The 13750-nt window shown below is 34.2% G+C and overlaps 1 protein-coding gene across 2 annotated transcripts in view; it reads left to right on the top strand.

Annotated features, from left to right (window-relative positions):
- The window catches only part of LOC135841492 (toll-like receptor 6), a 106010-nt gene that overhangs the window by 4907 nt on the left and 87353 nt on the right, over positions 1–13750 (top strand). The window lies entirely within an intron of this gene.

Below are 13750 nucleotides of genomic sequence, written 5' to 3'. Positions count from 1 at the left end.
TTTTGCAAATTTTGACAATTTTGTCAAGAAACAGAAATTTTTTGATTTTTTGGTGATCCTGTATTTTTAATGAAAAAATGTTGGGGATTTGAAGCGTGAATTTTTGTAAATTAAAAAAAATGGAAATTAAAAAAATTTGAAATTCTGGCATTCAAAAAATTTTTTGTTTTAATTTAATTTAAACCAGAAGTTGGAAGTTTTTTTCATTTCTGGAAAGTGCAAAAATTATTGAAATAAAAAAGACCCATTTTATCCTGAGAGGATTTTTTTTCAAATTATGATTTGTGTCGCTGTATCGAATTAGTTCATTTTTATTTTTGAAAAGGAAAAAACTTCATATCAATTGAATTCTTCAATTTCAGTTTACCTAATCACAAGCTCTCAAAATTGAAAAAAATAAGAATTTGCCTGTTTTTGATTCTTTTTTCGTCGATTTTATTGAAACTGGAAAATTCAGATCCAATTTTTTCTTGAAAGTAGATTTTAGTGAATGGAAGTTCCCTCATTATTTTTTTTTAACATCAGTTCATACATTTTTGATTAATTTTTCAAATTTTGTTTTGTTTTTCTCCGAACTGATGATCAAAGTTCAAATAATTTTGAATCGAAGAATAATTTAAAAAAATTAAAATTAAAATTTGTTTTCGACAATTTGTGTTCTTCAAAGTTGATATTTATTCCCCCCCCCCCCCCATCCCTTCAAAAAATGATGTTTTTTCTGTGCTTCGATGCTGAATTCTTTCATCACGTAATCATTCAGGTTATGAATGATCGCGAATGGCTCATTTTTTGAAATTGTTATCAACTTGTACTCGTATAAAAATATGAAAAAAGACTTCTGATAACTGCACACGTTCAATAATTTGGAGACACGAGTTCATTTTTCTTGCCTCATTGTCGCCTTCATGACACATAGCTATCCTTGTAACGTCATATTCTCTCATATATCGAACCATAAACCCACAAATTATTCCACAATTTTGAAATAGCAAACCCAAAAATCGTAAATTACGCTGATTTTTTTTTATCAATTCGAAGATAAATTCGTCGACATGATTTATTTATAAAAAATCTCAACGACGCCGTCAGTTGTTAATCCATTGTCATAAATTCCCATGTACGAATATTTTATTTACCAAGTATATTTTTTTATGACCAATATGAATCAATCTTTGAACTGTCTAAATGTCTGAAAAAAACAGATAAAATAATTTTTTTTCGTTAATTTTTATATATTTTTTCGAATAAGTAGGCAAATATTACGACGACGTTATCGAATGTTACTGCACTTTTATCATCAAGTGAAAAAAAAAGGATAGCGAGAGAGAAGTCGATACGAGTTACAATCTTTTATTTATTTTTTTATTCTTTTCGTATATACTCGTACTTCTGGGTAACAAAAATATCGAATACGAGAGTACCTAACTATGTGTATAAAAAGAATTCATATTTTTCGAACGCATTAATCATTTATCAATATGGATTTTGTTAGTTTATAGATATGTATGGTAGGTTTTTGAAGAACGTTATACGGTGGCTTTGTACGCCTAGACCTCAATAATAATTGTTAGCATCGCGTGGTCGTGTTATTTGAATAGCAAAAGCGAGAACGATTTCGAATATAAGTAGTGAAAATGTTTATACTCGTAGGTTTAAAGGTAGTAGGTACGTGAAGTATATAGAAAAACGTTGAAGTGTAATTTTCAAGTGTATAACCATAAGATAGGTATAATAAACATGTCACCTATATTCATTCTTCGAAATAACTCGACTGAAAGATTCATCGGTTTTGAATTGAATTCGCTTTGTTATACATATATTTTTTTCAATCGTCGTATAGAGAATTTGCTACTCTACGTATGCCTACACATACCTATTACCTACGTATAAGATCGAGAAAAAAAAGGAACAGAAAATGCAATTGCGTGGTCGTGTACGTTGTTAGGGTGTTGATGATTTTTCTAAATTTTTAATACAGCCTGAAAAAAAAAACACAACGTATACATACAGGATAAAGCACAACGAAAAGCAGAAAGAAGCGAAAATGATTAAAATTTAAACATGTCGACACAACGAGGGTAGATTTGCTGTGGATTTGGTCTTGGGTGAAATTTACAATTCGAATTTTCCTCGCGTTAACTAGATTATTGGTAGAGATGGTGGAGCAGGGCGAAAGAGTGAGAGACGTCGACGAAAAGGGATTTGGGCACGAATTACGTAAAGCAATGGCTCGATTTGGGTGTATTTTCTCACCGATTCCGTTGCTACGGGTGTATGTAGATGTACATAAAAGCTCGCATCTTACCGGTTTACCTTGAATATTAAAATACGTCGAGTGATGAGCGATGCTGTGGTGTTTTATGCCGAGCAAAGCAGACGAGAGTGGAGTAATGCTGCGAATAATATAGAAGAGTGCATCGAGTATGTTGTTTTCACTTCGTCATTGTACAGGGTGTTCGATAAGATTCAAATTCCTGGTCGATGAGTTGAAAATAAAGTCGAGAAAGAGCAAAGGTCGAGAATTTTTTTGTTTTGAAAAACCTTGAAATGAAACCATTTGAGATATCGGTCAATTTTTGAAACCCTCCCAAATTATGTTTAAAATGAGCCAGAACTCATTTCTAGTTGCCCTAATTTGAACATGGCTAAGCTCAATTGAAAGAGCAAAAAATACGCCACCTGACAAAATTTCAGGTTCTACTCGTAAAGTGCATTTTTCGATTTTAGGTGAATTTTTGAAAATAGAATTTAGGCCAAAATAAGAGGAAAAATCAAAATTCTACAAAATTGACTTAGAAAGATGAAATTTGGTATGTACCATATTTTTGATGCCCAAAATCGATTAGAAATGGTTTCGAACCCTTTTGAGCGGTTTTGGAACCTCCAGCAGATTTTTGAAACTTGGAATTTTCAATTTTACTCCAAAATTGGTCTTGATCGAGTATACGCGAATAAAACCGTTTCCAATCGATTTGTGGGGTCAAAAACAGTAAACATGCTGAATTTTTGCTTTTTTGGCCCAAATTTGATTCTCAAAAATTCATCAAAAATTGAAAAATGCACTTTAGCACCTGAAATATGCTCTTTCGATTTAGCTTTTTCTACTTCAAAATTTTTTCTGCCAGTTGGGGAATACTTTCTTCTTCTGTAAGTAATTTTTTCACTGTTTGGAAAAATTGAAAGATTCTGGAGGATTTGAAAATCGTGCTGGAGGCTCCAGGATGGCTGAAAATGATGGGATTCGGTTTTGGAGAGTCGATATTAGCTTCAAAACTTATTTTCATCGTCTTTTTTGAAAAAAGTACATAAGTACTCGTAAAAAAAAAAAATGAAAAAAACATAAGGAAATCGCCATTTTTGGATTTTTAAAAATTTGCCAAAAATCGAAAAATCAACTCTGGCAGTTGAAATTTCAGATTATGGCGATTTTAGACTGTATTTTCAGTCCTTGAAAATCTCATTTGTCAAAATTTTCCCAAATTGAGAAAAAAAATGAGAAATTTTAGGTCCCCTTGTGCAGCTTAAATTTGCAAAAATGTCAGATTTCGGGGTTAAATATTTACAATTAGATGGCAATCGAATTTTTAGTTGCTCAAAATCCATTTCCAAGTCTTTGAACCTTCAATAATTTTATGTCAGTCAAATGTCAATGGTGCTTGTATTTTTGCAGTCCTCGAAATGATTTCAATTTCGTTGATCAAACTCGTTCAAAATCAATTTTTTCAACTCTCATGGACATATTGATACCATCTGTTTAGTAAATTGACATCGCAAGTATTTTTTTTTCCAAATTTTGTTCTCATTGATACCCACTAACTTACGTATCCGGATCTCATTGCTCGACTTACACTCACCGCAGACACTCTTTATAAACCTAAAACGGTAGTAAAAGAGCAACGTATCCGCGACGACTACGTACACCGCAAAGTTCACAGATATTGTTTTCGATTAGAATGTCGTGAGTTTACAAAGTCTGTGTCCATGCCCGTTGTTTCTATAAGGCTGGCTAATCTGTAAATTTGTACAATTAACACTTTAAAAAGTACGCGCTTCGCAACGATCATCACGGCCAGATTAGGTGAAAAGTTTCGAGAAAGCAGATGCACGTAGTCACGAATTTTTCGCTGCTAATTTAGCTCGTTAGCTTGACGCCTAAGTCGAGAGTCTGCGACTTTCTACCAAGAATGATTTAAATTTAGTATCGTAGGCTCGATGTCTCGATATATCGATGTCGTATTCTCCACTTAAGGCGAGGGTGAGTTTCTTATACGTCGCATTTGTTCGCTTTTCGTGTCTTTATATGCCTCTCTATCTCTGTATATGTTATATGTAGAGAAGACGAAAAATGCCAAACGATCATCGTGTACGAGTACATATGGTAATTTGTATTCTGTATATATGAGTACAACATCCACCAGAAACACAAGAACTATAGCTCGCTTATTCAATCATCCTCGAAGGCATCGTTTTGTGTAAACTTTATAATATAGGTACTTTGTTTCGTTCGAATTTAATAACAAAAATCGTTCGACAGATAGAAATTTAATAAGTAATACGAAACGATGTGATTTAAAATTCTTCTCAAAGTATTTTTATGCGTAAGATTATCGCTTTTTAATCGTCGTATATATTTTTTTCATCTTCTTTGAAGTTTTCTACTCGAAGGAGGGCGGCAGATGACGAGTCAGCTTTTATTAAATTTTTTTTTCGTCTTTTGTTTCAAACTAAAAATTTCTATAGGTGACTTTGTCTCGAAAATATGTCGTCTTCTGTATACCTAACTAGTGCCTTGCTACCTACGTAGTATATCACCTACTTTGTATTGTGCCGAAAATGTTTTACAAACCATTTTGATGAAATTTTCCACCTTTATATAAAATAATATGGTACGCAGAACGGGATGTGTTGGATGGGTTCACGTATAGGGCGTTGTTTGATCCTCTAATTGTATTTTGCTACGTGGTGTTTGACTCTCTGTTTGAGAGACTTGTCACATTTTCTAGCTATATGTGTATGTGTAATCCTACCAACACGAAGCGTTAAAAGAAATACCTTTAATTATATATTCTTCTTTGATGATTTCCTCGTCGACTTGTCTAAAGGTTTATTAGATCGACCAGGAACCTGAAAATATCTCGAGGAAGGTGTAAAAAGTCCAAATCGTTTAAGGCTTTTAGACAATTGTCGAATATAATGTCTTTGTTTCTTTATTTTATTTTTTTTCACAAACGCCAGCGAATATGACAGATTGTTAAATTATTAGCTTAACTAGCTTACTCATTTCCTGACTATTTGTATCATTTTACAATTAGGTAGCGAGGTAGTTTTTAGTAAGGCAGAGCAGAGAGGCTAATTGTGTGTAAAATACAATGTACGAGCACGGTGCTATTCGTTAACGATTAGCTTATCTAATTATATCTTTGAAGGTATATAAGTGTACTATTTTTATTTCGGGCTGATCGAAGATACGGGTTCCTCTCTTTGACGATTAACACAAAAGATGTCTAGGAAGGACTTACTACATATACCTATCTACATAGATATAATGTACTTTAGCGATGATTCCCGTTATCTATAATACCTTCGTACTACTCGGAGACACGTTATTATTATGTATAGACGAAATAGGTACTATACATACAAAAAGATACGTCCTTAATGAAGACGTTTACTGACTGGCATTCTGTTGTCAGAATATATAAGCGAAATGTTTCATTAACTGTCACATGTCGCAGCTACGTATAATTTTTCCTAAAGGTAGTTTCACAATTTTCGAAGAACGAAGCGAACCCAGTAACGAGCTACAGTCTTTTGCTAATGATCGCTCTATGGTCTTGTTATTTGGTCTCGACCTCAGCTTCATCGGCTCGTCTGTCCTTTTTTTCCATCTTTCTCTATATCTATATCTCTGTTTTTGGTAATGGATTCCGGAACCTAGACCTGGATAACGGTATGATGAGGGTAAATCATCTTCTTAGGTTTCGATTTCGTTTGCTGGAACAGGTTTTTATCTAATTTACAGGGTGAGTTTCTTTTTAAATTCCGAGATACCGATGGCATGTGAATGATGGATTTCAAAAATATTAGGTACGGATATTTGACATAAATTTTTCCCCTCTTTTTCAAGAAGCCAAAATTAACCGAAGAATTTACGCTTCGTAGTCTTCTTCTTCTTCATCTTCCTGGAATCTTGTGGTGTTTTTAAAAGCTTAAGAAAGGCGCCTATGTCGTGTTTTTGCTCGCGTACGTCACGACTAAACCTTATGCCTTTGTTGGCCTCTAGGTAAATGCACCTTACCGTTATTTAGCATCCCTTGTCTCACGCGTGAACTATACTTACTTAAATAAAGGTTATAGGTTTTCTGTTCTCGTTTCACTACGTATTAACCCCTTCGCATCCCTTTTTTCAACAAGTATGCGTCATACGGTAATAACGGTACCTGCGACTGCGAGGCTCAGACCTAAGGCCAATTGTTTAAACGTTTTTACAAGAAATATTTTTCTTCCTGCGTGTATCTCGAAACAGGTAGGTAGGTACTGCTATAACCGAGACGATTTGTTAAATAAACAAATTTAATTGCTGCGCCGAAATTTGAAATAAACGAGTTTTTAACTATACTGAAGATTAATGAAGTTGTAAAGGATTAGGGGGTTGGGTAATGCGAGTATTTGAAGGGTTGAATATTATGATGACTTTGTTCGTGCTGCTTTATTGGAAAAATGAGTCAGAGATAAGCTGATGAGAAATGACGAAGCTGATTAGGGAATTGGATGAGTTGGTGTTTCTTCGTGTTAGGTTATTATTGGTGGAAATTTGGGATTCTCTGGCGGAGTTGGTTTGATGATTACCTTGATCTAAAATCATAGATTTTTTGTTGGTGTTTTTGAAAAAAAAAATGTTGAGGAAAACAATGGTCTTGTTTTTTTTCAGCGAAGTCCTCGTCAACTTTTTCAAAAAAAAAGGTTTTTGAGAAGTTCTCTGCTAGTCTTATAAAAATAATGAAAAATAGCTGCTTTTTTCAGAGTGGTGCTGAGAGATGAAAAGTGCCAAAGAAATCCTACTCTTGGCCCAAAAGTCCTGAATTTTTCATCAAAAATTTGTTGAAAATTGACTTTTTCCTAATTAAGTGAGAAAAATCTGATTTTGTATTGAGGAAGATGTAAAAAATCTCAGTTTAGCGAATTAGTTATGACTTTTTTTTAAAAAAATGTTGTTTCTATCATGAGAAATTATTCAAGAAAATATAGGAGAGCGAATAATCGTAAAACATTTCTAAATTTTGAGAACACTTTTTTTTGGGGAGGGAGGGGGGGGGGGAGATTTGAAAAATACCAAGACCTCTATGGCACATTTTTTGAAAAGGCAGATCACGAAGTTTGAAAATATTGACTCAAAGGCAAAAGATCCTTCAGAAATTCGTAAAAGATCCTACAAAAATCAGCTGTGTATTTTGAATTTTGATAAAGAGATGACTTTTGAGGGAAAGCTTGCATCATTTTTCAAAAATTTTCGGACTTTTTTTTACTCTTTCAGACTTGAGAGAAAATTCAATGAGCAATCAGCACTTTCTGAATTGGGGATTTTCTCCTTCTTTTATCTTTCCCAATCACTTTCACGTATCAGGCTAACTTGGAAAAATTCAGGTACTAAAATTTTTGATTTCGAGAATACCTTGCTCGATGAGATTTTTGAGAATTCAATTAAATTTAAGCTCTTTTAAGTACGTACTCTCTGAAAAAATTGCAGAACGAGAAAATTTTCAAGAGAAAAAAAATCATTTTTATTTTTACTCTTGGATATTTCAGTGTGAAATTGGAATTCTGTTGATAAGTACATAATATATTCAAGTTAAGAATTTTTTGGGCAATTTTGACGTTCTACATTTCTGATTGAAGACCTGCGAATGTGAGAGAGAATTTTTCGATTTTCATGTATCAAGCTGAGCCAGGAACTCAAAAAGTGAAAATAAATTTGAATAATTTTGAATATTGTGAGCACTGAAAAATATTTTCAATCGAAAAAATCAGTGAACAAAAATTCAATAAAATCTCTCCTTCAAATTTAGCACCAATTTTTGATAAAAATATTGACACATTTGCTTTATATGTACCTATTCCAAAAATGTCTCAAATTTTCAAAAATGCCTCAAACTCAGAAAAAATGACTTAAAATTTACCACAAAACACGATCGTACATTCATGTGAGGAGTAATTTTACCCTCTCACACGCATCATAAAATACAATACCGTATCATATATACGTACTTCTTACACACCTACGTTGAAATTTAAAAATCTTTTGCATAATTCTCACGTTCTCGCCAGACATGCAGACTCTTCGGATTACTCGTATTCTCGAATCTCGAACACGCCGCAACGGCGAAGAAAAGGGTAAGGGTGTTTTATTACGAGTGAAATTTAAACACTCCGTTGAACAGTTCACGTGCTGTGAATTTTTTTCTAATTTAAAAATGAAAAAAGTGGTATTCCTCGTGAATAAGTAAATAAGCGCAAGCAGCGTATAAAAAAACCTCTCGCGATTGTTTAGATTCGGAATCAACAAAATCATTGAAAACTGAAAAGTGTTTCGTCGTATCTGTCCGCGAGTTTATCCTTCTCTCTGCCAAATGCTGTATTTACTAATTTAATACTGCCAACGGTTTCTCGTATGCGTATATTTTTTACCTCGCTCTCGCTCACGTTACTTCTCGAGTACCTACGAAATATATATACCTACCAATATTGTATTCATTCGTTCGTTTAATATAAAGAACAACCTTGTAAAGTGTTGTTGTTGTTGGCGTTGGCGATACTTTTTTTTTTTTGAAAAAAAACCGTGCCATTTTAATTAAATTGAAACGGATCGTCGTGTACTTTATTACTTTTAACGTAAATTGAATCTGCATTAGATCATATCACGAAATCTAGGTACCTTACCTATATATTTTCATGCAATACTGAGACCCACACATGTACATATCTAATAATGATCGAATGCATTCGTACTTATACTACGTAAAATTTAGGTAATAATTCCTTCGCGAGTAATGAATATTAATTAAAGAAACCATCTTATAATATCACTTTTCTCCTTCATATTGCACTCGTGTTCAATGTTCATGTTGTGAAATTTTACGCAATAAAATTAGATAGGTGTACTTCGAAATTGTACCCATGGAAAGCGAAAAAGAAGGTAATTTTTGATTATTTATCGTTACATTACACGCGTGTCTATGTATACAGAAACGATAGCGTGACACCTATACCATCGTAGTATTCAACTCATACTCTATTTCTGTACCGTACGAAAATATAGGTACTCGAACACGTATATAGACTCAATGATGATGATGGTATCCATGTTGAGATTTTTCATATATACGACCTTGATATCTTCATAGCTAATCTACTTTCAAGCATCATCGTCTCATCGAAGCGTGGATAAGTTTACTCATTACAGTGATTATACTGGATAAGATACGAGTACATTGCATATAACTTTCACTCATACTCGTATGTGTACTTAGAGGTGTACATCCGAATCAACAAATTGATACGTCGTGCCATCGAGTGGAGCCAAGATATCACAGCGTAGGTGTGCAGTAAACTGTAAACTACCTCAATAAACCTCACACACACGCACACACACGTCTTAGGTACATATGGTTGCAAAAACCAAAACATCGTAGCAAAATGGAAAGTAGGATGGTCGTCGTTGGGCAAAAAAAAAAGGCTAGAGAGGTAAAGTAACTCGCTGTATTTCAGTCAAGATTTATTTTCAATTATGGCATGGCATAGTTTGGTGGCGAGAAACTAATGCGATCTAAAATGTGTGTTTGTATACTTGCTCGGGTTCAGAAAAAACGTTTCATTTAAAGTATCGGATCGGTGCCAATTAGGACACGAAAATGCTGTTATTGACATTTTCCCTATAACGAGAGACCTGAAATATATGTGTTGTGGGCATATGTGCCTACTTTTGCGGTACGATTACATATGTACGCATGTGGCCTTATAATTGTTTGGTTAGGATGGTCTTTGAACACAGATGAAGCGAACTCGATAGGTTGAGGAGGACGAAACGAGAGTTAAGAGATGGAAAATGTCGATTGATGTTCGGTATTTAGTCAAATTTTGCCTATTTCGTAATAAAAACACCAACTTGGTGAATGGATTTATGAGGGGTCTATTTTAGAAATGTTGATTTGCTTAAACTAATAAGAGGTGAATTTTTTGAACGATTTTTGGTATTTGAATTATTGAAAATTAAATTACCTACTTAATTAGTGGTGATTGAGAAATTTCACGAGAGAGAACCTCTATCCTTCTAGATGGTTTTTACCGCCCCTCCCAAAGGGGGGGGGTACGGGGAAATGTACATAAAAAATAGGGCAGAGGTAAAAATTTGCAATTGATTTTTCTATCTATCATATTCTAAACTTGCTGATTTTTTAATTTTTTAAATTCTTAAAACATTTTAGTACCCCCCCCCCCCCCCATTAAAAAAATTCAGTTCTATCAAAGGACCCAAAAATTGAAGAAAAAAAACACAAAAAATGTGATTGAAACATTTTAATTCCAAGTCATTATTTTTGGAGCTAGAAATTTTTTCTGAATAACTTTTTTTGAAAAAAAATCTCGTTTGGTCCCTCAATTAATATTGATACTCCTGTATTAAGCCCTTCAAAGTTTAAAAAAATGAAGGGATGAAATTGAAAAAAAATCAGTTGTATCAATCAAAGGCCCCAAAAAATTGAAGAAAAAAAAACACAAAAAAAGTGATTGAAAAATTTCAATTCCAAGTCATCATTTTTGAAGCTAGAAAATTTTTTCTAAAAAACTTTTTTTGAAAAAAAAAATGAGAAAAAAATCTCTTTTGGTCCCTCAATTAATGTTTATACTCCTGTATTGAGCCCTTCAAAGTTAAAAAAATGAGGGGATAACATTTTTTAAAAAAATCAGTGAGAATTTTTCAAAGTTTTCCTATTTTTGCGGTAGAATTGTTATGAACGGTCCCTTCCCTTCCTCGATTTTCCGAGCAGTTTTATTTTTTTTCATTCCTTTTTTCAAGACAAATTAAGAATTGCAAATTTTTGAAAAAGTACAGGAAATCGTTGAAAAATGTTCCATGTATTTTCATTTAATTTTGCTCATTTTATTCAATGAGAAGGGGGAGGGGGAGAGGAGAGGAGGGAGGTCCTCACAAGGTAACTGATATTATTCGCATTAGGTATTTGTCAATCTTTGATTATTTTGGATGGCATTTTTTCCAATTTCTTTCACTTCAATTTTTTTATTTTTCATTTTGTGGGGGGGGGGGAGTTTTTGCAAGGGGACCAATATTCATAACTTGACTACTTATTACTTTTTGGAATTGAAATTTTGATTTCAATTTTGTGAATTCTAATTCAAGTAATTCCTCAATAACAGTGTTTAAAAGACCGCGAACGTTTGATTAATTTTTCCACGGAGACATCGTGGAAACTGTATACTTTGCTCGGGCGCATTGAGCTCTTTTTACAGAGATGATCAATAAACACCTGATTGATTGAGTTCAAAAATTTTAATAATTTTTTGGTGAAATGAAAACAGTTTGAGGGAGGGAAGAGTCCAAGTAAGTAAAATGAATATTATTTTTTCATCGAGTATTGAAATACGTATAAGGGCCTTGGAGAGAAAGATGAACGAGTAGAATATCGTGAAATACGCAAATGTCAAAAAAAAAAAAAAAGAAGAAAAAGTACAAACGTGAACTTCTCTCTACTCAACACCTAATTAAGTATTAGGTATACCTATCCGTATAGTACGATGATGACGACGTGCTCGTAAAACATTATGAATGCAAAGGAGAATATTTATACTACGGTACGACTTGGGCGCTGTATGGCCGAAAAAAAAAACAAGAGCTTGGTACTAAAAGACCTGTACGCTAAGAATGATAAATATACCAAGCTTCGAGATATGATACTAATGTAAACTTGATCTTTTTTCGTGCAGTTATCGAGTCGAGATCTGACGGCCTCCGTACACGCCTACTCTAATGATAGTAATTTTCAAGAGAAAAGAAAAATATTGAAAAAAACCGCGCTGCGTCGCTGTCGCGGCCGTAGCGGCGCGATGCCGCGGAGAATTGTATGCTCGGCTCCGGTATAACTTGTTAGCTAGTATCTATAGGTTGTTTAGTCGTTACTTAGAAATCGAATGTGCACAGTATTAAAATAAACAACAAGATATATACTTACGCTGGACTGAGTTTCAACGAATAATCGGTTAGTCGTTACTTATAAAATACGAATACTCATTACGTGGATACTAACAAGTCTCTCAAGAGAACTGGACTCGAGCTCGGGATCGGGATGCGAACCGAACGCGCTCCGAGCTCGGATACCAGGATGATTTTTTTTCGATATGCTGGTACATGGTAAATCTATAGGATAGGCATACCACTCTTTGGTTGCGAGGAGGTGTATGAAGAGTCAAGTGTTTCGAAAACGATGGGTGTTCGTTAATCTGTCATAGAAAATGTGGGTACAAAGTGGCCCTCGCAGCATCTGTGCTGATTAGATTTAGATTTATGTTTTAGAGTGCGTTCTGGCTCTGAATATTAATTCTGAAAAATTTTCATCGAAGATTTTGGATCAATTTTTCGTGCAAGGGAGCATTTCGAGGTCCCCACCTAAGCGATTTGAACGGGGGACCACGATATGTTTTGAAACCAAACCCCCATAACTGAAATTTTGACTGCCTAAATTGATTTTTCGATTTTTGATCATTTTGGAGCCTCCAGCGTGATTTTCGATTGCTCCAGAAGGCGTGGAAATCAAGCCAAATATGGTTAAACTCTTTAGGCAAGTCGAAACTAAGCCATAACTCGATTTTCGGCTTCTTTATTCAATTTCCACATTTTCTGGAAAAATTTGAAAATCGTGCTGGAGGCTCCAGAATTTCTCGAAATGGTAGAGTTCGGATTCGGAGGCATAGATTTGGACAAAATACAGCCATTCGTGCAAATTTTTAAAATTTCCCTGCGAATAAATTTTTTTTTGATTTTTTGAATATTTTTCCTCTCAAATAAGTATTTCTGGTCAAAAAATCGCCTGGAAATCGGATCAAATGTGTGTAAACTCGTTTAAAAAGGTCGAAAACAATTTAAAAATCGATTTCCACATTTTCTGGAAAAATTTTAAAATTCTGGAGAAATCGAAGATCGCGCTGGAGGCTCCAGAATGATGGGAAATGGTAAAATTCGGTTAGGAAGAGTTGAAAGTTGACCTCCTGAATCGATTGTGAACATTTTCGAGTCAATCTGGAGCCTCCAGCAAATGTTAACTTTTCTCCAGCATTCCAGAATCGCTCCAAAAGGCGCTGCAATTAAAACTTTGGAAGCTGAAAATTTGATCCTAACCGTAAGTTCGACTTTATGAGTCGATTAGTGAGAATGAGTCACGAATTCGAGATAATTGGTCAAAAGAGGCGGAGTTTTGATCAAAAATCAGATTTTTTACTAAAATATTGAACATTTTCCACCGGGTGTTTGAAAAATGACATCATTCAGTCAAAAATCTCTCTCTTCCTTGGACTAAACTATGGCAGATGTTCCACACAGGACACTCAGCCTGCACATTGTATTCGTATTACGTACTACTAATGCGACGGATATAAGGAGGATTTGAGTAAAATACTGGAAATTATCGAATTTCGTCTCGTTATGACAGTTTGCTTGACCTTTGAAAAATGAAGGGCAGCGGGA

Source organism: Planococcus citri, chromosome 3 (genome assembly GCF_950023065.1).
Source record: "Planococcus citri chromosome 3, ihPlaCitr1.1, whole genome shotgun sequence".
In the NCBI taxonomy this organism is placed as follows: Eukaryota; Metazoa; Arthropoda; class Insecta; order Hemiptera; family Pseudococcidae; genus Planococcus; species Planococcus citri.
This window is presented reverse-complemented; position numbering and strand designations above follow the sequence as displayed.